At 45.8% G+C, this 26100-nt stretch overlaps 1 protein-coding gene and 1 long non-coding RNA gene across 2 annotated transcripts in view; one reads left to right on the top strand and one right to left on the bottom strand.

Annotated features, from left to right (window-relative positions):
* Positions 1–274: 274 nt before the first annotated feature.
* Positions 275–26100, top strand: part of RIN2 (Ras and Rab interactor 2) — a 229459-nt gene continuing 203633 nt past the window's right edge. Inside the window, exon 1 of the mRNA XM_060120207.1 lies at positions 275–415. The gene's annotated coding sequence lies outside the window, so the exon portion shown is untranslated. The remainder of the gene's footprint in view (positions 416–26100) is intronic.
* On the bottom strand, positions 15671–17001 carry LOC132476345 (uncharacterized). The gene is made up of 3 exons (XR_009530131.1): positions 16905–17001; positions 16756–16819; positions 15671–16106 (listed from the first exon to the last, which is right to left on the bottom strand). It is a non-coding gene; the product is annotated as an uncharacterized LOC132476345 (long non-coding RNA).

Genomic DNA, 26100 nt, shown 5'->3' on the forward strand with positions numbered 1-26100 from the left:
CAAGTTCGCTCCGGGTTAAATCAACTTTCTGGTCCAGCTCTCCTCCCTGCAGCCTGGGTCCCTGGTTCCCGGGTGAGCGCAGAGGCTGCGCGTCCCCGCAGCGGAGGGTGGGCGGTACCGGGGGTGCTGGGGGCCCCGGTCGCGCAGGCGCCTTCCTCGCCCCCTCGGATTCCCCCGCCCCATCCCTCCCGAGCTCTGTAGGGCGGTTGGGGGAGGGGGATGGCTAGAGCTGGAGCCGAGGGAGGGCGGGAGGCAGACACAAAGCCCTTCCCTCGCCTCCACCTCCCCTCCTTCTCTTCCTCCTCCTCTTCCTCCTCCTCCTGCTTCTCCCGGGCGGGGAAAGTCAGCCCCGCGCTAGTCCGCGGGGCCACCGGTCGCCCCCGCCTCCGGGACCTGCGGGCAGGGCCTGCGCGAGGTAAGGGGCGGTGGCAGCGGAGACCCCACCCCCTGTGCCCGCACCCGGCGCGCTGGGAGACTCCTAGACTGGGGCGGGGGCGTTGCGGGGTTCGAGGCACGGGTGCTGCTCCTCGCACGCTCCTCCCCTGAGGCCTGGGGGCAGAGCGAGCGAGCGGCCTCGGGGGTCTTGGGGACGGGCGGGGGAGGGGAGAACAGGGAGTGGGGGCGCCGGGACGGGGGCAGGGTGGGCTTCCGGGCAAGGGTCTTCAGCGGACCTCTGCCGGGGTGGGGGTGGTGAGGGGCCGCCGAGGCTGCGGGCGCACGGGGTGCGGGTGCGGGCGCGGGCGCGCGCGGCAGAGGAGGTAGGGTCTTTGGTCGAGTTCTACCTGCGGGGACGCCTACGGGGTGTCAAGTGCGCCCCGCGCCGGCGCGCGCGGCCCGGAGCGGGGTCGCACGCCCGGGTGCCCGGCGCAGACCGGGTACGTGCGCTCAGCCCGTGAGCGGGGCGGACACTCGGTCTAGGGATTTCCTCCCCCGGGGGGAGAAGCCAGACTGGGGGCAATGGGTTTGTCGCGGTGATTGATGGCAGGCGGAGGAGGAGCCCGGGTTCCTGCCGGGAAGCAAGGGGGCCACTTTCGCACTTTGAGGCCTCCTCGTCCCCCACCCCCACCCCCACCCCCCGGGCTCGGCTTCCACCCTTGGCCTCGGCTCCCACCAGCGCAGCGTCCACCCACCGGCGCCCCTCGACGGCCGCGGGACGGCGGGGAGTTTGCAGAATTCAGCTTTAAAGCCTGTGATATGTTGCCAAGAAATACAGGGCGCGACCGACCCCCTGGGCCCTAACCGGCGCCTCGCTTCTCCTCCGAGCTCTTAGATCCTGGGGCGGGGTGGGGGGGGTGCTTTCCTAAGTCAGCAGAGGAAGCCGCGCACGAACCCGAGCGCTGTGGCGCGGTAGTTTCTTGCAAGCCTGAGGGTTTCAGGCACAGTGGGATTTCTTAGGAACATGCTGTCATCAACAAGGAAACCCCAGAGCACTCTTCGGACCAACAGGACTTTGTAAATATTGCAGCAAAAGCAAACATCTGGCGGAACTCGGTCATTAAGAAAAATAGTGTTTTAATGCAATATTGAAAAACATCAAATTTCATGTAAAAAATCCACAGTGAACAAAATATCAACATTTTACATCAAGTCCGGGTTGTGGTTATGACCTTGCATCATTGTTCAATGGAAGCAGTGTTTCCAGTCGCTCTCAGTTTATCTGGACCCCACCTGGGGGTTGAGGCTTGACAGTTGCATGCAGCAGATTATGCAATGCCGCCTTTGTATATAGTCATGGTTTTTTTTTTGGTTTTACTATGAAATTTTTTTAAATTGAAGTATAGTTGATTTACAGTGTTGTGTTATTTTCAGGTTACAGCAAAGTGATCAATTATACACACACACACACACATACATATATATATATATATTTTTTTTTTCAGATTCTTATCCCTTTTAAGTTATTATTTTGGTTGTGGAACTCTTACTAACTTTTTACCCAGTTCAGATATGCGAGAGTATTTTGACGAATGGACATAAAGGTGGGCATTTTCTCTTTTCCAACGTGCCTCTAGAACAATCGTGCAGTTCCTGCTCTGGCACCTCCACAGAGGGCATCGGGGGCTGTGGGTTGGGAGGGGCCTGGAGGGAGACTCACATCTGGGACTCTAGAAAGAAGGCTGGTGGTTGACAGGAGCTTTGGGGTTTGGGGACTCTGCCTTCAGCATTTGGAGTCTGGGGATATGAGAAGACCAACCTGCTACCGTGACCTCTTTGTCTGGAGACACTGTCCCACAGACAGATTATCTGAGTAGAGAAGGAGCCCTAAAATAGTCCACCCTTGACTCCCCACTCCAATGCAGGGGCAGATGGGAGCAGCTTGACTCCCAGGTCTGTGGTATGTGCTTGTTTAGAGATAACTTCCCAGCAGCCCCCTTTTCCGGGCCTGAGGTCCTCCTCCCCTTCGACAAATTCGAGGGCCATTACCCACAACAAAGAGGAGTTCCTTCTCCAGAAATACCTCTTTTCAGAGGTAAATCCTCCCCCTCTGCTTGGAGGAGACATTTCTCCTCTCTCCAAGGGCAGTCAACACTGGGAGGTCAACCTCAACTGGGCCCAAGCAGCACACATGGCCTGCATTCCATCATTTTGCTCTTTGTCCAATTCCCCTTGTATATCCAATGCTCCTGATGATCCTTCAAGATTCCTAGTGGTTTCAGCTGGGAAGGATTCCCTGGTACGGCACCAGAATTCCTTGGGTGTGTGTTACTTATGAGCAATATGCAATGGCCGCCATTTGCCCACGGTGAACTTGCTAAGGGTGGAAGCCAGCTCCTAGTTCTAACACTTAAGGAATGGGTGTTGAACAAGTGAACAGAAGTATCCCCCTGTAAAAAGCATTTTGAGGAGTTACAGGGCAATAAGTATATCCTTAGCAGATAATTTTTTTTAATGTCACTATTATTGCTCTTGACATTTTATTTTTTTAATATTTATTTATTTATTTGTCTACACCAGGTCTTAGTTGCGGCACGCGGGATTTTCGTTGCCACTTGAGGGATCTTTAGTTGCAGCATGTGGAACCTTTTAGTTGTGGCATGCAGGATCTAGTTCCCCAACCAGGGATCGAACCCGGGCCCCCTGCATTGGGAGCACGGAGTCTTAACCGCTGGACCACGAGGGAAGTCCCAGCAGATAATATTTTTATAGTGCTTTATAAGATGCTTGTCCAGATAATATCTCAGTTGTTTCTCACAATAATACTAACAATTCCATTTGGTAGGTGGGAAAACAGAGGCCTGGAGAGGTCAAAGCACCAAAGTTGGAACCAGGGCTCCAGGCCCAGTAATCATTTTGCTGAACCACTGCTGACTTGCTGGAGGTGGCCCTGCTCAGATGCACATCCCACGCAGTGTATGTCCAGAGCAGAATTTACACAGTGGTGTTTTAGGAGGCGGTTTTACTAAGGAATTACTAGAGTTACTCGGGTAAAATGCTTTAGAGAAATGCTAGTGTTAAGCAGGTTTTCCACTGCAGGACTTTTCAGTGCCTTTATTATCATCATGTGCATTGGGACTCGTTAGGATGACTCCATAACATGTAATGTTTGCCAGCTTCTTTTGGCCACAGAACCATGGAACATCTTCCGGATCCAGTGTTATAAGGAGTCCACTTGGGGAAGTGTTGCTTAGTTCACTCAAAACCTTCTGACATCTAGGCAGTGTTCAAGGACCACTAGTGTGCAGAATAGAAAACAAATGTATGTTATGGACATTTGAAAGGCACAGTAATGCCCCCTTGTATATTTAGAGTAAATTGTTGGTTCCCCAGCTTCTGTGCATCTGATTAACACGAGTCAGTTCTCCCGGGTTTAATCAGATCTGAGGGAACTGGAGGAGTTGGGTAGACAATGCAGACAGACCCTAGAGAGCATAGGCCCTTCATGCTGCCAGAAGCAGGCAGAGCTCACCCAGCCTCCCTGGAGAACCCCTCAGATGCAGCTGTTTCTATGGAGTGGCCGCTTAGGGCCTCTTGTCCTGATGGTGGCTCGTCTTGGTTGACCACACCCATTGAGTGGGAAATACAGTCGCCTACCTTCTTCTGTCCCTGGGAGCTGTGGATCCTGTAGGGCATCCATGTCTACATTTACTCATGAAGAGGAAGCGACAGTCACTGTCTGGGTGCCTGGGATCAGAAACAAGGGCTGCTGATGGTCATCCCTCATCCAGGTCCCCCACTGCAGGAGGTGCAGCCCCCAATTCAGACACACCCATTGTTTGAAATTGTTTTGAATTAGAGTGTGCCTGCAATCTACTGTTAGGTACTTTTCACAGATCAGTAACCCTGGCTGTTCAGGCTTTATTGCATTTAAGAGAGGAGATGAACAATGAATTCCAGAGTTCGTATTTCAGGGATTCAGAGGAGAGTGGTGGGTTTGGAGGAGCCTTGGGAAAGGTGATGCCGTGATCAGAGAGAGGCTGGGTGAATTTAACGTCCATCTGCTTTTGGATGGAGACATTTCTAGGTCTCCAGTGCTGAGCAAATTATCTTCCAATTTATTTCATAGATTTTTCCAAAGCACAGAATCTAAGTAGCTCATTTAGAGATCTGTAATTGAATAGGGTGGTGTCACAGAGGTCAAGGAAAGGAATGTTTTGAGAAAAATGGACCTATCAGATGGGGTGGGTGTTCATGAGAGGATGTGTGCATGTGTGTGTGTGTCCTTCTGCATGTGTGGCCAAGGAAGAGGGTGGGGAGGAAATACTGAGTGTGATTTCCAACCCGCTGAGCTTTGAAGTCCTGTATGTTACCTGATAGAAATTGTCAATAAGCAGCCAGAGTCAGGGAGTCACTGGGGTACTGTGGGGACTGGAGCTGGGGAGTTGGTGAACTCACCCAGAGTGAAGCCACGGGCCAAGGTAGAACCTAGAAGCCCACATCCAGGTCCAGGGAAGGAAAGAGAAAGAGCCTGCATTGATGATGAGCCGGACAATCCAGAACGTTCAACCCACTAGTTCCTGGCCAGCATGTGTTGTGATTGACCAGGGCCCAGGCTTACCCCAGGTTGTGAATTTTTTTTAACAGACATCATATTAGTTTCAGGTATATAACTTAATGATTCAATATTTTTATATATTGAGAAGTGATCACCATAAGTCTAGTTAACATCCGTCACTGTTGAGTTACAGAATTTTTGTTCTTGTGATGAGCACTTTTAAGACCTATTTGCTTTTAGCAACTTTCAAATATGCAATACAGTATTATTAACTATAGTCACCATGCTGTTCATTACATTCCATGACTTATTTATTTTATACCTGGAAGTTTGTACCTTTTGACCATCTTCACCCATTTCTTCCCCATCCCTACCCCCTGCACCTGCAACTCTGGCAACCAGCAATCTGTCCTCTGTATCTATGAGCTTGGTTGTGTGTTTTTAAGATTCCATATATAAGTGAGACCATAAGGTGTTTGCCTTTTTCTGTCTGACTTATTTCACTTAGCATGATGCCCTCAACATCCATTCATGTTGCTGCAAATGGCAAGATTTCGTTCTTTTTGATGGCTAGATAATGTTCCATTATATATATGTACCGCATCTTTATCTGTTCATCCATCAGTGGACACTTAGGTTCTTTCCATATCTTGGCTATTGTAAATAATGCTGCAGTGAACATGGGGTGCAGATATCTTTTCAAGTTAGTGTTTTCATTTTCTTTTTTTTTTTTTTTTTTTTTTTTTTTTTTTTTTTTTCTTTTTGCGGTATGCGGGCCTCTCACTGTTGTGGCCTCTCCCGTTGCGGAGCACAGGCTCCGGACGCGCAGGCCCAGCGGCCATGGCTCACGGGCCCAGCCGCTCCGCGGCACATGGGATCCTCCCAGACCGGGGCACGAACCCGCATCCCCTGCATCGGCAGGCGGACTCTCAACCACTGCGCCACCAGGGAGGCCCAGTGTTTTCATTTTCTTTGGATAAATACCCAGAAGTGGAATTGATGGATCATATGGCAGTTCTAGTTTAAATTTTTTGAGGAACCTCTGTACTGTTTTCTATAGTGATTGCAGCAATTTACATTCCCACAAATAGCACACAAGTGTTCTCTTTTCTCCACATTCTCACCAGTATTTGTTATCTCTTGTCTTTTTGATAATAGCCATTCTAATGTGTGTGAGGAGATATCGAATTTCCCTCACGATTAATGATGTTGAGCATCCTTTCATATGCCTGTTGGCCATCTGTACATCTTTGGAAAAATGTTCAGATCCTCTGCCCATTTTTTAATCAGATTGTATGATTTTTTTGCTGTTGAGTTGTATGAGTTCTTTATGTATTTTGGATATTAACCCCTTATCAGATATATGATTTGCAAATATTTCCTCCCATTCAGTAGGTTGCCTTTTCATTTTGTTGATGGTTTCCTTTGCTGTGCAGAAGCTTTTTAGTTTGATGTAGTGCCACCTTGTTTGCTTGTTTATTGTTTTTGTTGCCCTTGCTTTTGGTGTCAGATCCAAAAAATCATTGCCAAGACTGATGTCAAGGAGTTTGCCACCTATGTTTTCTTCTAGGATTGTTATGGTTTCAGGTCTTATGTTCAAGGCTTTAATCCATTTTGAGTTAATCTTTGTGTATGGTGTAAGATAGTGGTCTAGGTTCATTGTTTTGTATGTGGCTGTCCAGTTTTCCCGACATCATTTATTGAGGAGACTGTCCTTACCCGTTTTTTAAATTCTTGGCTCCTTTGTTGTAAATTAATTGACCATATATGTGTGGGTTTATTTTGGGGCTCTCTTTTCTGTTCCATTGATCTAATGTGTCTGTTTATGACAATACTGTACTGTTTGATCATGATAGCTTTGTAATATAGTTTGAAATCAGCAAACTTGATGCCTCCAGCTTTGTTCTTCTTTCTCAAGATTGCCTTGGCTCCATACAAATTTTAGGAGTGTTCTAAATATTTCTGTGAAAAATGCCATTGGAATTTTGGTAGGGATTGCATTGAACCTATAGATTGCTTTGGGTAGTATGGGCATTTTTAACAATGTTAGTTCTTCCAATCCATGAGCACAGAATATCTTTCTGTTTAATCCCTGAGAAATGTGGAGTGTCAGCTGAGAGTGTGAATAGAACCACATCAGTTAATACTAGCAAACTCACTCAACAGAATTATCACATGTTGAATGAATGAGTGATTAAATGAAACTGTTTTTTGGTAGTAGAAACTTTTAAAACTTGCTAATGCTATGGTGAAAGTCTAAACAGAGCCATTTTGCAGAAGTTTCTTAAAAGATAAAGTTGGATTTGAGGAGGAGCAGGGGATGAAGTTACGGGCACTCTATGTGAGATGTCTTATTCTGGTCAAGAATCTTTGGTGGCAAGGAACCCCATTAGTAACTGAATAAGCCCAAAAGTTGTAGGAAAGTTTATGAAGGTATGCCGATTTGTTTAAGCCATCTTTTTTTTTTTTTTTTTGCAAAAATCTTTATTTTAAAACCTAAAGGAAAGAATCACATGTCCACTCCAACAGCTTTACCGGCTTTTTAGCAGTGATTTAAATGATGTTGGTGTGCTTCATAGTGTACAAATGAGAAACTAATTTAGGAAGTGCATTACCAAACTCGGGTCTACTCGCCCGCCGCACAGCAAAACCAGTCTACCGACACCAAGTTGTGGAGAAGGAAAGTGTGGTGTTTATTTGCAGGGCACCAAGCAAGGAGAATGCCCGTGCTCAAAATACCTGAACTCCCTGATGGCCTTCAGACAAGGGTTTTTCAAGGCAACATTAGGGGTAGGGGTCATAGGCTACATGGTCAGCTCATGGACATTCTTCTGATTGATTGGTGGTGAGGTGACAAGGTGATGTTTCTGGAATCTCAATCATCAATCTTCTGGTTCCAACGAACATGTAGACATCATGTAGTTGCCGTCCTCCACCTGGGTGGGGATCTTAGTTTTTGCAGAACAACTCAAAGATACGCATCAGATGTTAGTTATATCCCTTGAGGAGGAACTAGGAGTCCTGTGGCTGTTTTATGGCTGAATTGTTGTTTAAGTTATTATTACTTTTCTTGTTGGACTGCTTTTCCTTTGTTTCTGCATTTTCTCACTTCTCTAATTATTTACTACCTGACCCTGCTCTTTGGAACTCGTGGAAGGCCTAGGAGACTAAAATTTTTTTACAGACAAGAAGTGCGGGACTCTGAGGTCTCATACCTCTGAAGGCCCTGCAGGGCCCTGCTTGGTTTCAGGTGTTCTAATTACTGTGAGCTTCTGTCTCATTTGTATTTGATCATGACTTGTCAAAGTGACAGTCAATGGAGTTATTATGTAATTCCCCCACTTGCTTGAAATTCTCGAAAGTTGAGCATTTTAAAGATAAGGCTTGGTGGAAACATTTGTATTTTACCATTTTTAAAGAGTTAAGTCTATTTTAATTGAGTAGGTTAAGTCTAATTGAGTAGGTTAAAAGTGAATTAAGTCTATTTTAATTGAGTAGTAAATGAGATAAACAACAGATATTTTAGATCTCATGTATATGATTTCACGTGTTAGGTCAGACATGCAAAATACAGAAATCCAAACATTCAGCTAGTTGAAATATTAGCTTGATGAACTTTATTTGCTTTTTTTTCCTTTATTGAAGATATCACCACAGGTTTTATTACAAATATCTAACTCCCCATTGCATTTAAACTCAGGTTTGAGTACAAGAACATTTTTGAAAAATGAATTGAGGCAGATGTCTCCCCTGGATGGTTAGGGAGGGGCACCTTGACAGGTCAAATTGCTCCTGGACCCTGTGTCCCCAGAAATCAGCCAAGAACCCCCATGACCCCGCAGGGCCAAAACCAGAGACCATATCTCTGTAACCAGCCTGGGGTTTGTCTGCCTTCAACATGTGGTGACAGAAAGTGAGATGTCATCTAAACAGCCATCCTCGTCTCACGATCCAGACTTTGTTCAACTAAGTGCTGTGCATTCGTGACTTTTTATCACACAAATACTTTAACTTTCCATGTAGTCAAATGCCTGTACTTTTCCTATGGATTTCTTTAATTGGCTCCAGTGCATAGAAATCCTTTCTGCATCCTCAGCCAGCGAGCCATTTACAGTTTCTTCTTATTTTGATGCTTTCAGTTTTGCAGATGACTGTTGAAATTCATTTGGAATCACTTGGCAGATGGTTTGTGAAGTAAGAATGCAACTTAATTCTTTTTGTTCCCCACTAGTTTACCCAAAGGCCCAGCATCATTTGGTGAATAAACCCAGCTCTCCCCAACTCTGTAAAACATGCTGTATTTGGCTGAGCAAGTCCCACTCCACTTTTTGCCTCTTTATCTTTCTTTCCTTTTTTCCCCCAGATTTTCTTGGCAATGTTCGCCTTAATTTTTCCCATTAGTTTTATTCCATGACATTAGTTTGGAATTGTATTAGGCCTAGCCACTGATTTGGGAAGACCTGAGACATCGTCTTTTGATCCTCTTCCCCCAGTAGTTGAATTAGAGCCGGTAGACATTTCTTGTGCAGATTCAGGCCTCACTGATTTCCTAGGCAGCAGGGTGCCTGGGGGAGAAGATACAAACCCGGGCTGGTCCTGCAGGGATGTGGTTGCTTTTGGTTTCAGTGATGCTGGGAGGTGTGGGTCCTGGCTGACTTCCGAGATGGGGGCCAAGGTTCCTTTGGGATCTGACCTCTGCAGGTATCCCTCTGTAATTCCCGGCCTGAAGGGCCCCTGGCCTTGAAGGGGATACTTACAAACACTGGTGAGGATGGGGCAGGGTGGTCAGTGCTCCACTCATGTTACTGAGTCCAAGCTCATACTGCTCGCCACATGACAGGCCAGTAAATCAAGAGACGCGTTGTTGGGGGAAGGAATAGTGACTTTATTTGGAAAGCCAGCAGACTGAGAAGATGGTGGACTTGCGTCCCAAAGAGCTGTCCCCCTCTCTTAAACTCTGTTTCCCTGGGACTGTGGTACCTCCTGGAGGTGGAGTCATGTCAAAGAGCAGGGGGCTGGCAGAGGGCAGCGACCTCCTTCTTCCATTCAAGGGTGGCGTGGTTGCACATAGAAGGGGCACTTCCTCCCGTCCTGGGTGTCACAGAGGAGCACAGTGGAAGGGATTAGCTGGATGGACGGGGTGGTGGGTGTTAGTTGGTATCCACTGGGTTTGGGGTAGAGGAGGGTCCAGTGCAAAGACGAGACCCAGGAGGAGTGTGGACATTTGGGGGAAGAATGCGTCGTTCACTGTGGTTCCACTATGGACCCGAGCTTCGCCGCCTGTGAAGTGTGGAGAGAGGGAGGCCGTGGTCCAGGCCCTCTGAGGGCTCCTAGTCCAGGGAGGCAGGTGCTGCCCATGCAGGACCAGCAGAGGCCGGCTTAGGGCAGCATCAGGTCCTGAAGACCCAGACCGTGTGGACAGATGGAGAGGGTCTAGGAGGGAAAGCTGTCATCAGCTGCCCTGGGTGGAACAGCTCAAGCCCTGCAGGGAATTGTGCTCTATTTTTGATCTAAGTAGAATCTCAGCTTCCTTTGTCTATAAAAGGAGATAAGGGGACATCTTCACAGGAAAGTTCTGGAGACAGTGTGGGACCCAGGAGAGTGGCCGGATCCGAGGCCAGCTTACTGGACGCAGGCATCATTGTGCCCCCTCGCGGGTCAGTCTTTGGCTGAGGGCTGCCCCAAGCGCTTCTGGCTCCTGCACGCAGTCCGAGCAGGGCCCGTCAGCCTGAAGGCTGTCCTCCCGCAGAGACAGGGGCGCCGGCGGTGGGAGGGAAGATGTGTTTGAAAGTGGTACAGGGACCCGCGCAGACCTCGGCCTGGGACGCTTGTTCTCAGCCCCACAGAAGCCGGCAGGGTGGGTGGTTGGAAGATGGTCCCTCCTCCATTTCTTGGGATGGTGCAAGGCACAGGAGTTTCTTACTAACCCTCTGCTGTGAGGGATAATGTGTGCAGCTTACTGGCCCATGGTGGTCACACTGGCCCACCAGAAACCATCTCTGAAGCTTCCCCACCATGTTGATTTCCCTCAGTTCTGCTGCAGGTATTTATGCCCTCAGATCTTATTGGAAATAGTCAACATAATCACAGGATGCCTGTAACTATGCAAAGAGCCTTTGTGGACATAGTTAGCCCTTGGTTCCCAGTTCCTTGAAGACTGATGAGGTATAGGACAGGGGACATTGAGAACTTCAGGGAACTTTAAGATCTGAAGAGCTTCTTAATCATGTCAGGAGATGACAGCATAAATCCTCACTGTCCCAGGCAGTCATCAAATACACCTAAGCATCTGAGCACATTCATACCTACACCTTCCATCTTTTCTGTTCTGTAGTCATCCTCCCCCTCCCACCCCCCCAGTTCTGGTAGTTTGCACCAGCCCCGCAGTGGAAGCATAAGACCACGGACTTGTGAATTGCTTCAAACTAGCCAATCACAGGAGGCTTCAGAGATGAATGAAACCCATTGCTACCAGGGGCTGCAATTCAGCCTGCAGATCCTCCCGTGATAAGGAGTCCACTCATCTGCTCTTCTGAGAACCCAGCAGCTGGAATAAGGGCTGAGACAGAGAAGCCAGAATTACATGACAGTACCACATGGTCTGAGATGAGATTTTTTTTTAATTGAGTACAGTTGATTTACAATGTTGTGTTAATTACTGCTGTACAGCAAAGTGACTCAGTTATACATACATATGCACTTTGTAAAATATTCTTTTCCACTATGGTTTATCGTAGGATATTGAATATAGTTCCCTGTGCAATACAGTAGGACCTTGTTGTTTATCCATCCTATATATGCTAGCTTACATCTGCTGACCACAACCTCCCACTCCATCCCTCCCCCAACCCCCTCCCCCTTGGCAACCACAAGTCTATTCTCTATGTCCATGATTCTGTTTCTGTTTCATAGACATTTGTGTCATATTTTAGATTCCACATATAAATGATATCATATGGTATTTGTCTTTCTCTTTCTGACTTACTTCACGTAGTATGATAATCTCTAGGTCCATCTACATTGCTGCAAATGGCATTATTTTGTTGTTTTTTATGGCTGAGTAGTATTCCAGTGTGTGTTTGTGTGTGTGTGTGTGTGTGTGTGTGTGTATGTATATATACACACCACATCTTCTTTATCCATTCATCTGTCAATGGACATTTAGGTTGTTTCCATGTCTTGGTCATTGTGCATAGTGCTGCTATGAACATAGGGGTGCGTGTATCTTTTTGGATTATAGTTTTATCTGGATATATGCCCAACAGTGGGATTCCTGGATCATATGGTAACTCTATTTTTAGTTTTCTGAGGAACGTCCGTACTGTTTTCCACAGTGGGTGCGCCAACTTACATTCCCACCAGTGGTGTTGGAGGGTTCCCATTTCTCCACACCCTCTCCAGCATTTGTTATTTGTACACTTTTTAATGATGGCCATTCTGACCGGTGTGAGGTGATACCTCATTGTAGTTTTTTTTATCTTTTTTTTTTTTTTTTTTTTTGCGGTACGCGGGCCTCTCACTGTTGTGGCCTCTCCCATTGCGGAGCACAGGCTCCGGACGTGCAGGCTCAGCGGCCATGGCTCATGGGCCCAGCCGCTCCGTGGCATGAGGGATCTTCCCAGACCGGGGCACGAACCCATGTCCCCTGCATCGGCAGGCGGACTCTCAACCACTGCACCACCAGGGAAGCCCCCTCATTGTAGTTTTGATTTGCATTTCTCTAATAATTAGTGATGTTGAGTATCTTTTCATGTGCATATTGGCCATCTGTATTCTTTGGAGAAATGACTATTTAGGTCTTCTGCCCATTTTTGGATTGGGTTGTTTGTTTTTTTGTTGTTGAGTTGTATGAGCTATTTGTATTTTGGAAATTAAGCCCTTGTAGGTCACTTCATTTTCATGTATTTCTGAGATGAGATTTTAAACATTATGTTTCAAGCTCTCAAGAGATCTATCATCAGATCTAATTTTAACTATCGTTATAAGGTAGGAATATCTATTTCTTAGTTTTTTCCTAAGGTATTTTTCATTTAGTGTAAGTATCAAGAAACTATTAAAATAAGAATTGCAAGAGAAAAAAGATGATCAACTGTAAGGGTAAAAGAAAATGAATAGTTTGAAAATGTAGCATTTTCACTTCTGTTTTTCCATAAGTCCATTTAAAGTTCTGGGTCTTAGTTGTTGTTTACTGTTCTGTGGGATTCTCTATACATCCCGTGAAAGACGATACATCCCATGAAAGTATGGAAGGCTTCAGGGTAAGCTGTACTCAGTTCTTCCGGAGAGAGAAAAAGAGCCTGGCATAAGAACTAAGACTTTGTAGTTCTCAAATATTTTGATGCTTTTATAAATTAAACATCATTCTAGAAACAGAGATAAAAATCAATAAATTATGGCAAAGTAGTTGTTAAAGGTTGACTGAACTGAAGGTACTTATACAGCTGCATGATTAAGTATTATTTAATTGAGCAAAACTGCCTTTGAGGAAACATTTTTTGGTGAGTGCTAGGAAAATGGACCAAGCTATTAAGCCATTTGACTTCAAGCATGTTTACACACCATGTGAAAACCCAGCACAGAAGCAAGGAGAAAACCCTCTGACTGATAAAGCATTTTCCAATAAACTTAACATTTAACAGAAAATGTCTTCGAATGGACGGTGGGGGGACGCAATCCACCTTGCCCTCTGTCTCGAGGAGGGGATGTGGAATCTTGTTTTTCCTGTAGCGTTGCTTTGGCTCGGCCACAACCATGCTCTACAATCCATTGACCCTGCCACCTGGTCACTGCCCCTCGTCCACGTCACATCCTCACCTGCGTCCTTCTCAGCCTGGATCTCAGGGTCTGGGGTCATAGCTCTTCCTTTGCATAAACCTTAATTTTCTTGTCTCCCTCAGGGGACTCCTCTGACTGAATCCAAACCCTGGTCTGTGTCTGCACCAGGCAGGCGGACAGGCTGGAAAACCACGGGCGCATTGAGGGTTTGTGGCTGTTGATCTCAAGGGCTCCTGTTCCATTTATTGGTCCATCCACTCTCCTCTTCAGATCAGATTTGACAGACTTAAAAAAAAAATCACATTCACATATATATGGGAGGGAGATAAAGTTTCAGAAACTAACACTGCTCTGATGTTTCCTTTTCCCTTCTCTCTGATCCTATCCTATTTCATTTACTTAAAGTATGCTGATGGTGACCTTCTAAGTCGATTTCACAGCCCACTAATGGGCTTGGAAAGAAAGAAGCCCTGGACTATTTCATGCTGATTCCTCCCTTCTAGAACCTCCCACACATTCCTCACCCTCCTCACTCTCAGTTGATGACCTTCTTATTTCACTGAGATGCTAGAATTAGAAGAACTTCCATGACTCCTGCCCTGAAACTCCCAACAGACCTGCATCTGGATGCACCTGCTGTGTCCTCCTCCTGCCACGATGGATAGATCATGTGTCCTCCTCTCTGGGGTCCACCCCTACACTGGTGCAGTGGACCCCAACTTTTCCCCATACTCGAGGACATCCCTCCCACAGTGGCTCCCTCTGTGTCCTGGATCACCAGTTTCCTGGAGTCTCTACCGACTCACTTCCGTCCAGGTACAGTCATACCGTAATAGCACCCATCTTTAGAGAAGCTTCCCCTGACCCCACACCTGCCTCTTCACAGGGGTGTGCTCCCTGTCTCTACTCCCCCATCCATTCTTTCCTAGACCCACTCCCATCAAGGTCTTGTAACCCCATCTGACCTTGTCAGGGGCACCCGTGACCTCCATGTTGCCCAATCCCGTGGCCAGTTTTTGGTCCCCATCTCCCTCTGTCTTCCAGTAGCATCCGACACAGGTACCCGCCCTTCCTTCTTACAAGTACTTGGCTTTCAACACCACACTTTCTCTCGCTTTTCCTCCTTAGCTAGGGGCTCCTTCTCAGCCTCCTTTGCAAGCCCCCCGCCATTTCCTTAATCCCTGACCATCGAGTTCCTTGGGGCTTAGTCCTTGGTCTCTTCTAGTTCTTCCGCTAGGCGATCTCATCCAGCCTTGCTGCTCTCAATCCCAGCTGCATGCGATGGTTTCCAAGTCAAGCCTCCCCGAAACTGCAGCCACTCTTGGGTGCCCAGTGACCTCTTGGGTATCTCTGCTCGCTGGGCTCATAGGAATCTCAGACTGGATGTGTCCCAAGCGGACTCCTTGTCCTGCCCGCCTGGTCCTTCCCCGTCCTCTCATTTCCCCGGTTCATCCAGGAGCTCCATTCTCCCAGGTTTTCAGGCTCAACACCATGGACTGTCCCCCTACCCCAATATCTTGCATCCAGTCCATCAACAACAGGTTTGCTCAGCTCTGCCTTCAAGCAGTATCCCTGAGCTGTCCACATGTCACCTGCCCACTGCCACCACCTCTAAGCCCCCATCGTCTCTTACGTGGAGTCCTGCAGTGTCCGCCTGACGCATGGCCTTGCTCTGTTCTTGCCTCCCTGCAGTGTTTCTCTCCACGGGGTACTCACAGCTGCCTTCTAAAAACATGTCAGTGCCTTTCCTTCCAGTTTTCATCTCACTCAGAGTAAAACCCACAGCCTTCTCTACAACCCGCAAGTCCCTTTATGGCCAGGGCTCAGCACACATCTCCCCTCCCCTCCCGCCCTCCCAAGAGGTGGTAAGCCTGCCCCCGTCCCAGCCCTGTTCGGCTCCTCCTTAGCCAGGGATGGGCTCCCTCCAGATCCCCACGTGACCCGCCCTCACTGCCTCTGGTCTCTCCCGAGCGTCATTGCAGAGACGGTGTCCCTGATTGCCCCGTGAAATACAGCATATGTACCCACGCCCTCCTCTGTTCTCCCAGCATCTGTTTGCACCTGACACGCACTGGGCAAGTCGGGGGTTTGTCTGGTTTGTCCCCAGAGTAGTGTTGGCATATCTATAGCAGGTACTTAATAAAAACTTGTTGAATTAAATAGTGAAGGCACAGAGAATCGTGAAGCTTGGGCGGGGTGACTAAAGAGCCAAAATATCCCTTTGGGCTAAAAATAAAAGTACGCCTGTTGTGAGGCATCTTTCCAGTTTCCTGCAGGAGATGCTGCCCGCTTGGCTGCGCCAGCCCAGGGCACGGGGGCCGTGCTGTGGAATCAGGAAGAACACGAGCCTTGGAAGCTCTTTCTCTTGATTCTTTTCCCCAAACCCTGGAAAAAGTTTCTGCAAGAGAGATTTTTTTAAGTGTAAGTACATGCAGTGCTCAACTTTAAGACAGAGATAAAGACATTTGGAAATTTGAATGCAGCCTCCAGAAGGATCGGAGGGATGGGCCGAGGGACTGGGATGCTTACAGCTAATAAAGACTCCAGACCCGGGAGAGTTGCTTCCGTCCTCCTGAAGAGGACACTGCCCTGCAAACCCAGGTGACAGACAAGTTTCAACCCACGTGCGTGACTGGAGAGGCCAGGCAGGACCGCTACATAATTTGCGGGGCTCAATGCAAAATGAAAATGGGGGCGCCCTGGTCAAAAATTATTAAAAATTTTAAGGAGGTGTCAGAGCGTTAAACCAAGAGTGGGGCCTTCCTGAATGCAGGGCCTGTGCGACCACACAGGTCACACGCCACGGAGCTCGCCACGGGCCACATGAGACGTGAGCGTCCACTGACCAGGGCTTCAAGGTCCAGCTGACGAACACACGAGCCAGGGGCACCGAGCGCCTTTGAGGTGGTTGCCCCCTGTGTTGTCCCTTGGTACCCAGGAAGTGGTTTTATTCCCTCTTTTTTCAGATCGTAGACCCGAGGCACAGAGAGGTTAAGTAACTTGTCTGTGGTCACAAAGCGTGAAAACGGAAGAGCCGAAATTCAAACCTGCTCTGTCCAATGCCAGGACCTACACTCTGAGCCGCACCCATCACATCTCCAGAGCATCTCTCTGTGGAAATACGAAGGTGTATTAGAGCTGCCGTAACTCCCTCTGGAGGCGCCAAAGACAGAACCGGTCTGGGCCCCTCTCCTACCTTCTGGTGGCCTTGGGCGACCCTCAGCCTGAGGACGCAGGGCTCCAGTCTCCACCTGCGTCCTCCGGTGACGTCCTCCCTCTGTGTCCGCACGTGGCCTTCCCTCTGCACGTGTCTGTGTCCAAATTTGCCCCTTTTATAAGGACCCGGGTCACACTGGATTAGGGACTTAAAGACCTCATCTTGACGAAATCAGCATAGACCCTATTTCCAAATAAGGGCCCATTCTGTGTGGTGCTGGGGATCAGAACCCCACTGATCTTTTGCAGGACACATAATTCAACCCATAACAGGATGTAAAGTTGGACAATGATCAAATATGCAGGAAGTGTGACCAGTGCACATAGTCAGAAGTAGAGTCAGGCATTCTCGGTGGTGAGTAGTTACTCTGTGGTCAAAGCACCCGATAGGAATCACCTCACTCCTGCCCTCCTGCCTTGTTCTCAGGGAGTCCTCGGCACCCTTCCAGAAGTGGAGGAAAGCCGAGAATGGGAGCCGAAGGCTTAAAGAAATGACAGGTGAAGTGGGTGGATCTCAACTGCTGGTTTGGAGGTGTGCTGTCCGTTAAACCAGCAGCGCTGGGTGCCAGGGTCCCTGGAGAGTCAGCCCTGAACAAACCCCAGCTTCTCCTTCTGCTGCCTTAGGGAGTGCTAGAGACCAAAGGACTGGATTTGGGAGATGAGTGATAGAACTTCCGAATTCCTAATAATGCAGATTCTGATCACAGCCTATTAAAAATAACATCATCGAGTGTGACACTCATACGTAGCATTTACATTGTATTTACAACTGTTTCCATTGTATTAGGTATTATAAGTAATCTGGAGATGACAAAGTATATAGGAGGATGTGCCTAGGTTATATGCAAATACTACACCATTTTATATAAAGGACTTGAGCACCCGTGGATTTTGGTATCTGAGTGATTGTAATAGGATTTTATCTTAAAAAGATCACCCTGACTGCTGGTTACAGAAAGGGTTTCAGTGAAGCAAGAGTGGCCTCGAGGGGACCAGATGGGAGAGTCTTGTAATCCTTCAGAAGGCGGCTCTGGGTTCTCTGGAAGAATCAGAGGCACTGTTTAGAGAAGACCCAGCAGAGCTCAATGATGGATTTGCTGTGAGGTGTGCAAAGAGGAAATCATCCGGGATGGCCCCGGGCTTCTTGCATTGACCACTCAGGCTAGTGGAGGTGCCATTGATGGAGATGGTAAACCTGGGAGGAAAAGGTGTGACGCTGAAGAGTCCCCTGTTGTATGTGTTAAGTTTGCAGTGGCAGTGGGATCTCAGGCGGAGGTGTCAAGGAGACTGATTCCAGGGTCTGGAGCTTAAGGGAGCTTTGGGCTTCAAACCCATAGTAAGCCATTTCAGTATATCTAAATCCAGGGGAGGGTGACATTGTCTATAGAAGAGGTATGGAGGTGTTGTCCTAGGGTTAGCTCATGGAGCAGGATGGTCATAAGTGCAGAATTTTATGTTTCTTGATCTGGTGACCAGAGTCTGAATATGTTGCAGCTCAAGGGTTGCTGCTGGTTCATTTCTCTTAACTGCGTATCTTCCCCGCAGACAGAGCCCCTCTGATAGATGGGTCTCATCTGGCGCCCTCTAACACACGGTTTCTGAGTCTGATGGAGAAGGACCTTGGGGCTGAAGAGTCCACTTGATTTTGTCGATAGAGTCCTGAGGGCTGACTGAACTAGGCATCATGGTGAGAGCTCACCTTTATTGAGTCTGTGCATGTCTCATACCCCGCACAGTCCATGCACTGTCTTTTCAAGTGCTTGCACCAATCCTGAAGATGGGTACTCTTCTTATGCCCATTTGACACTGGGAAGCTTGGACAGCATGAGTGACCTGCTCAAGGTCAAGCTAATCAGGGCTGGAACAGTTTGGCCCCAGGTGTATCCATGGACGGAGCCCGATTCTCCGAGTCAGCAGACTGAAGAACTTTCCATCACGTGACCCACCGTCGTGCAGGTGGGTGTGACACTCGGTGCATCCGGGAACCTGTGTTCCCCCCACCCTCCCTTGTCCGAGCCTCCAGCTCGGCTCCCGCCACAGCTGTAGAGAAATGCTCAGGAAATCTGGTTTCACAATTTCCCTCTGAAATAGAAATACTTAACACAAATATTTTTGTGACGTTTATAGTTCGTTAAACACTTTCCTAGGCATTCTCAAACCTCCATCCTTTCTGTGCCCTCAAGTCTACCAATAATTTCTTTGCAGTGAGTTGATGAAATAGGAAAAGGGGAAATAGGAAAACATGTACCGCCCCACCCCGCCTTTAACTATCTTCTCTCTTATTTGTAAGGCTGTATTGCTGGTGGACCATCAAATTCTTTAACAAAGAAAGAATTTCAACTAATAGATTGGTTACAGTTTTCTTCTCTTCTTTTTTAATTGTAAAATTGCCGGAGTCCAGCTCCAGCGAGTCCAGGGATACCCGAAGGATGGATAGCGTCGGCGAAGGAAATAATTCTATTACTTCAGCATTGCATGTTTCTTTCTCTCATGTCTTTATTCTTCATTCTTCTTATTTTTCATTCTACTTCTATTGTTTACAATCACAGGTTTATATATTGTAGTTGATTACATTACCAGGTACGTGGCCAAACAATCTTAGCACAATCAAACCTCAAAATATTCTATAAAGATTTTTTAAAACAAATATCCCCTAGTTTCTAGATGTCCTATTAAAATATTTCCCCAAGTTTCCATTAATCACAGGTTGTTTCTTAGTAACCAAGTCAAGCAGTTATATGATTATTTCAATTGTAAAAGTTGGAGCTACTTGTTCCTATTTTTCTTCTTGCATGAGCAACCTTTTACAATGGTTCCATGAAAATATTTACAATGTACCTGCATGCTCTTTCTCGTTGTTTCCTTCAACTGAGACGGTGTTTTCTCCCTATCCTGGCAATGAATTCTGCTCTAGTCATTTGTTTTTCTATAATTAATCTTCCTTTATAATAGAACCATAAATTTCCTATGTCGTCATCAGGAACTCCGGCCCATGGCCATAACTCCATACTAGAGGGTGTTTTTCATAAAAACATCCCCTTAGTTCCAGGCTCTTAATTCTTTACCTATTTCCCCGGGGCTTTAGTGGGTACTTCCCATTCTGTGGTAGTTTCAGGAGGGGGAGTCCTAGAGGAATTTTTCTTTCACGTGGAGCAACATCCCCCCAAAATTGCCCCTGTATGTAAATTTATTATCATAAAACATAACAGTGGAGCTGTAGTCCACCTTCCTGGCACGGCACTGCCTTGCAGTTTCGCCTTCCGTTGCTCATGACTTTGTCATGGTGCAATGGCTCCAGGATGGCTTCCGACATAAAATATAACAGAATTTACCATCTTCACCATTTTAAGGGTACAGTTCAGCGACATGAACAGATTGCTGTACATCCATCCCCACCTTCCATCCACAGAACTCTTTTCATCTTTCCAAACGGAAATACCCACTAAACAATAACTCTCCATCCCTCTCTCTCCAGATCCTGGCAACCACCGCTCCACTCTCTGTCTCTGATTTCCACAACTCTAGATGCTTCATATAAGTAGAATCATACAGTATTTGTCTTGTTTATTGGCTTATTTCATACAGCATAAATGCTATATATTTACCACATGAAATACTGGCTTATTTCACTTAGCTTAATGGCCTCAAGTTTCAACCATATTGTAGCATGTGGCAGAATCTCCTTCCTTTTTAAGGCTGAATAATATTCCATTGCATGTAATACCACATTTTGTTTATCTGTTAATCTGTTTGTAGACACTTGGGCTGCTTCTGCCTTTTTTTTTTTTTTTTTGCGGTATGCGGGCCTCTCACTGTTGTGGCCTCCCCCGTTGCGGAGCACAGGCTCCGGACGCGCAGGCTCCGGACGCGCAGGCTCAGCGGCCATGGCTCACGGGCCCAGCCGCTCCGCGGCATATGGGATCCTCCCAGACCGGGGCACGAACCCGTATCCCCTGCATCGGCAGGCGGACTCTCAACCACTTGCGCCACCAGGGAGGCCCTGCTTCTGCCTTTTGACTATTGTAAATAATGCTTCTCTGAACATGCAAATTCAAATATCTCTTTGAAAGAGATATTTGTTTTCAGTTTTTAGGGGTGTATACTCAGAAGTGGAATTGCTAGATCATATGGTAATTCTATTTTTAATTTCTTGAGGAACTGCCATACTGTTTTCCATAGCAGCTGCACCATTTTGCATTCCCACCAAGAGTTCACAAGGGTTCCAGTTTCTCCACATCTTCGCTAACACTTGATATTTTGGTTTTGTGTGTGTGTGTGTGGTTTTTTTGGGTAATAGTCATCCTAATGGGTACAACATAGTATCTCATTGTGGTTTTGATTTACCTTTCTCTAATGGTTACTTAATGTGAAGCATCTTTATTTGCTTGTTGGTCACTTGTATATCTTCTTTGGAGAAATTTTTACTCAAGTCTTTTGACCATTTTTAAATCTAGTTTTTTGTTTTTGTTGTCAAGTTGTAGAAGTTCAGTCTATATTCTGGATATTAATCCTTTATCAGATACATGCTTTGTAAATATTTTCTCCCATTCTGTGGGCTGCCTTTTCACTCAGTTGCTTGTGTCCTTTCAGGCACACATGTTTTTTAATTGTGATGTAGTCCAATTTATCTTTTTTTTTCCTGTTGTCTGCTTCTGGAGTCGTACCAAGAAATCATTGCCAGATACAATGTCTTAAAGTTTTTCTCCTATATTTTCTTGCAAGAGTTTTATAGTTTTAGCTTTTACACTTCGGTCTTTGATCTGTTTTAATTTTTGTATATGGTATGAGTTAAGGGACCAGCTGCGTTCTTTTGCATGTGGATATCCATTTTTCCTAGCACCATTTGTTGGAAAGACTGTCCTTTCCTCATTGGATGGTCTTGGCACTCTTATTGAAAATTATTTCACCATATATGCATGGGTTTATTTTTGGGCTTTCTGTTCTAATCCATGGGTTTTTTTGTCTGTCTTTATGCCAATACCACATTGTTTTGATTACTGTAGCTTTACAGTAAGTTTTGAAATTAGGAAGTGTGAGTCTTCCAACTTTATTCTTCTTTTTCAAGATTGTTTTGGCTATTCAGGGTTTCAGGAGATTCTATATGAATTTTAGGATGTATTTTTCAATTTTTGCAAAAGAAAGTATGGTGTTGATATTTTGCTAGGGATTGCATTACATCTGGTTAGTATTGACATCTTAACAATATAAATCTTCCAATCCATAAATGCTGAATGTCTTCCCATTTATTTGTGTCTTCTTTAATTTCTGTCAGCAACATTTTGTAGTGTTCAGTGTATGTCTTTTGCCTCCTTGGCAAAATTTAAATGTATTCCTAAGTATTATATTCTTTTTAATGTGATTATGAATGGAATTGTTTTCTTAATTTCCTTTTTGTACTGTTCATTTTAAATGTATAGAAATGCGCCTGATTTTGTGTGTTGATTTTGTATTCTGCAACTTTGCTGAATTCTTTTATTAGTTCTAATTGTTTGCAGAATCTTTAGGATTTTTTAACATATAAGATCATGTCATCTGTAAACAGAGATAACTCTTCTTTTCTTTCCAATTTGGATACCTTTTATTTCTCTTTCTTGCCTAATGCTCTGGCTAGGGCTTCCAGTACTGTGTTGAATAGAAGTGGTGAAAGTGGGCATCCTTGTCTTATTTCTGCTCTTAAAAACAGGAGGGAGTGTTTTTTAATCCTCCTCCATCCTTTAATCCTTCTCCATCATTAACAGCAAAGTGTTTTGGATTTTTGTTTGTTTTTTCATTCTGTTTGAATGTGAAGCCTTTAAAGGGGCTGAGGATGCAGGTAGAGGCTGTGGAAATCCTGGTGAGGTGGGGAAAGGAAGGATGCTGATGGGCATTGCTAGGGGAAACACAAGGAAATGGGGAATAAGTGTGTGGCTGAGCCGTGCCCCCAGGAGTAGGGTTACACCAACTACTGGTGGCCTGGTCCATACAAGCTCCTTCCCCTCTAAGCCCAGGGGACCCCTTCCCCATCCCCACTCCACCAGGGCCCCTTCTGCCTATGGCTCCCTGCTCACCTGTCTGCTGGGGTCTTTGCCCCACTGGAGAGCCAGGGTAGGGTAGCCCCAGTCTCACTGAGGAAAAGGTCGTTTGGAACCTGAGCTCTGCTTTCTTCACATTTTTTCCTCGACACAGGAAGTTTTAAATCCCGCACTCCAGTTACCATAAAATGGCACCACAGGAATTAAACAAGCTTTTATAAATTGTTGATTAGATTTGACACCACCCCCCAACATAGCCTGGAGGTTCCAGAAAATGATGATTTTAAACTAAACCCTCAAGTAAACTGGAGCCATCTTGACTCATGGCAGAAACATTCACCAATATTTTTCTCTAACTTTATATTTGTTTCCAGCTGAGAATCAACCTTCTTTGTGATGAGGGGGATTTCCTGTTCACATGAACTCTTTCATGGCTCTGGTGCAGTTTTCATTCCACAAGAAAAAAAATACTGTGAAAAAACAAACAAAATGCTCAGGGGGAGCAAAGCCTTGCTTTGTGGCATCCCTGGGCTTTTACTTTGCTGGTTTTTTAAAGTCAGATTTCACTCTTAGAAACAAAGACATAATTGAATATTGGGAGACTTGGGACCTCTGATTACGATTGACACATGCTACACTCCAGTCTTACGGGGTGTGATTTTCCTCTAAATCTAATGAAATTCCCAGAAAGGCAAATAATGCTATAGAAGCTATATTTTCAATGGAAAAGAAAAAAATCATGTCTCTGTTTGAGGTTTGGCTGAATAGATTTTTATTTGTTTGGAAAGGAAAAATAAAGTCTCCTGATACAGAAGTGATAACTTTAGAAATGCAAGGGGTGTTATTGCCCCTGGGCATTTACAAATTTATAAATTATCTACATGAACATGCTTCCTTGACAGGTGTTATAAAACAGGTGCAGTATCGGTGTTCAGACAAGATGGTGAATTAAATTTGCATAAGCATTTACGTAGACGAAGAACTTTAGGTAACAAAAGACCCTAAAAATCGTTGAATCCTAGCACCTAACTTTACAGAAGGGGAACACAAAGTCCTAGAAAAGTTAAATTATGTGTCCAGGTTCTTACAGCTCACACACTTCACGTTTGAGGCCCTGTGGGCCATTTATTTAGATGTTGCTGGGGTGAATAACAGTTATGTTTGACTTTAATCTCACATCACTAGTTGCTTTTTGTCCCCTTTCTGGAGGGAAAGAAGTCTAATCTAGCAGGAAAGACATTTTGTGTTTTTGTTTGTTTTTATGAGATATGAGAGATTGTAAATTGTACTTTTATGACTGAGTTGTTTTTACCTATTTGGATTTTTCTTTTTAGTTTGTTGCTTCCCATATGCTACCTGCTCTAATTTCAAACTTATCTTTTTCTAATTTTTTCAAATTAAATAAGTAAAAAAAAAAACAAACCCAGAAACCAGAAAACAAAACAGCATCATCCTTGCTCTTTTTGCTCTTGCATCACAGAGGACAATGTCACCTTTAAAAAGCCTGAGTAAAACAGTGATCCAGAGGAGCTGTACTCTGAGACCTTAAAGAACTGATTTTGCTCAGTTATCTTTTTATGGGTTTGTCCAAGAGTGGTTATGATTTATAAAAAACATGTCTTAAGTTGAATAGAGCTCTTTTGATGAGACTTTTTTTTAACATCTTTATTGGAGTATAATTGCTTTACAATGGTGTGTTAGTTTCTGCTGTATAACAAAGTGAATCAGTTATACGTATACACATATCCCCATATCTCCTCCCTCTTGTGTCTCCCTCCCACCCTCCCTATCCCACCCTTCTAGGTGGTCACAGAGCATGGAGCTGATCTCCCTGTGCTATGCAGCTGCTTCCCACTAGCTATCTATTTTACGTTTGATAGTGTATATATGTCCATGCCACTCTCTCACTATGTCCCAGCTTACCCTTCCCCCTCCCCATATCCTCAAGTCCATTCTCTAGTAGGTATGTCTCTTTATTCCTGTCTTACCCCTAGGTTCTTCATGACATTTTTTTTCTTAAATTCCATATATATGTGTTAGCATACGGTATTTGTCTTTCTCTCTCTGACTTATTCACTCTGTATGACAGACTCTAGGTCCATCCACCTCATTACAAATAGCTCAATTTCGTTTCTTTTTATGGCTGAGTAATATTCCATTGTATATATGTGCCACATCTTCTTTATCCATAAAGCTGATGAGAATTTTTTAAAAGTCTGTGATTAAAAGAAAAATAGTTCCCACTGTGCTGGGAACCTTCTCTACTTCATACCATTCAGGGTCCCCGCATAGTTTGTGAAGTAAGCTCCTTGATCTCATTTTACAGATGGGTAAACACAGGATCTGAGAAGTTAAGTAGCTTGTCCCAAGTCACAGAGTTCATAAGTGGGGCCAGAGCCAAGATTTGAAACGAGCGGACTTCCCATGCCACGTCCCGAACACAGAGCAGATGCTGGGAGAGCCCCGAGCCCCTTGGGGTGCAAGGAAGGAAACTGAGGCCCAGAGAAGCCACAGAGCTGCCTCGTTAGTGTCTGGGATGGTGGCCCAAGCTTCCCGACTTTCCCACGACTCCAGGGTTCCTTGAAGACCAGCAGTGGAGAGGCTGGGTCTTGAATTGGGGAACAGTACAATGAATAGAATTTGGATTGAGGAACATATTAAGTCAAAAGGTACGAATACCCAAGAGAAAATTAAAAGTAACTTAAAAGAGAAGACAGGGGACTTCCCTGGTGGTGCAGTGGTTAAGAATCTGCCTGCCGGTGCAGGGGACACAGGTTCAAGCCCTGGTCCGGGAAGATCCCACATGCCATGGAGCAACTAGGCCTGTGCACCACAACTACTGAGCCCATGAGCCACAACTACTGAGCCCGCGCTCTGCAACTACTGAAGCCCACACACCTAGAGCCCATGCTCCGCAGCAAGATAAGCCACCGCAATGAGAAGCCCGCGCACTACAACGAAGAGTAGCCCCCGCTCACCGCAACTAGAGAAAGCCTGCACACAGCAATGAAGACCTAACTCAGCCAAAAAGTTTTTTTTAATTAAAAAAAAAAAGAAAAAGAAAAGGGCCATGCAGCTGACCCTGTGAGAATGCTAATGGCAGTGTTTCAGACGATCTATCCACTTGGGTCACTGCAAAGTGGTACGAGGAGACCTGCCTGGTGA

This window comes from Mesoplodon densirostris, chromosome 16, assembly GCF_025265405.1.
Source record: "Mesoplodon densirostris isolate mMesDen1 chromosome 16, mMesDen1 primary haplotype, whole genome shotgun sequence".
Lineage (NCBI taxonomy): Eukaryota > Metazoa > Chordata > Mammalia > Artiodactyla > Ziphiidae > Mesoplodon > Mesoplodon densirostris.